The sequence below is a fragment of the Sceloporus undulatus genome, chromosome 11 (genome assembly GCF_019175285.1).
Source record: "Sceloporus undulatus isolate JIND9_A2432 ecotype Alabama chromosome 11, SceUnd_v1.1, whole genome shotgun sequence".
In the NCBI taxonomy this organism is placed as follows: Eukaryota; Metazoa; Chordata; class Lepidosauria; order Squamata; family Phrynosomatidae; genus Sceloporus; species Sceloporus undulatus.
The window spans coordinates 6,694,666-6,695,786 of record NC_056532.1 but is presented as its reverse complement, the minus strand read 5'-3'; positions in this window follow the sequence as shown (position 1 = coordinate 6,695,786).

The following is a 1,121-nucleotide window of genomic DNA, read 5'->3' as shown; positions in this document are numbered from 1 at the left end:
GTGGGCGGAAGGGGCGCGCGTCCCATTTCAATTGAATGGGCGCTTGTGCCCCGCCGCGCCTGCATGCGCGCAACAAGCATGTTTCCAATGTGGATCGAGCATGGCGGAATTCGCCCTTCTGCGGCGGGATCCGGAACGGATCCCCGCGTTTTAAGGCTGGAGGCACGGACTGTCCATTGAACACTTGATATTCCTCAAACTTGGCGACTTCTCAGGGTGAAGCAAGGATGTCTTGCGAAAAGTGACATTTCAGGAGCAGTTACATCCTGATGCTGCAGCGAACAAATGGGAACGGCCCCTTCTCAATCCATACCGCACTCGTGACCCTCCAGTTAACTGCTACTGTTTAATGTTGGGATGGTGATGCGGCGCCGAAGGAAAAGATGGGGGAGGGAATGACCCTCTCAAATTAGCCTGATTTTCTCCTTTTGATTCACAGGTTTGCCGGTGAATGATCTCGGCCCAAGAACGGAATACAACCGATTGTACACAGTTGAGTATGGGAACATGGTTGCGGGAGGAACGACCCTACACAACAGCCCATCGGAACACTCCTCAAGAAAGTGGCAGACAGCGTCAATTCGCGCCATGGAGAGGTGCGGGGCCTTTTTCCCTGTCCTTTTTCATCCCCACTTTCCCACAACGGCCTCTCCTCTGCTTGCTGTCAGAGAGCGTTGACCTCTGGTCTAAATTTCCACTCTCCTTATGCAGTTTGTTCGGCTGCGATGCGGAAAAAACACTTCAACAGCACGTGGGCATCAACGACGTCAACATGTAAGTTGTGGGCAGAGCTTGGGAAAGATCCTCTCTCTCCAGAAAACATCATAGTGCTTTGCCGGCTCAAGCGATTCTGGGCAACTGCCAGTCCAAAAAGCTCTGGCCAAGGGTGGGGAATGTTTATTGCGGGTTTAACAGAAGTTGTGGGGGGCCTGCATCAAACGTGCGAAAGTATGGGCGGGCTTCATCCCGTGGAGCCTAGACTTTGTAGGCTTGGTGAGGGGTGCTTAGAATATCTGCAAGGTCTCTCTAGTGCTGGTAATCGCTAGTCTTGCGCTGTGAATGTTTCTTTTGTGTGCTCTCCATTTAGGCTTAATCACGAGCTGTCTTTGGAGGTCCGTCAG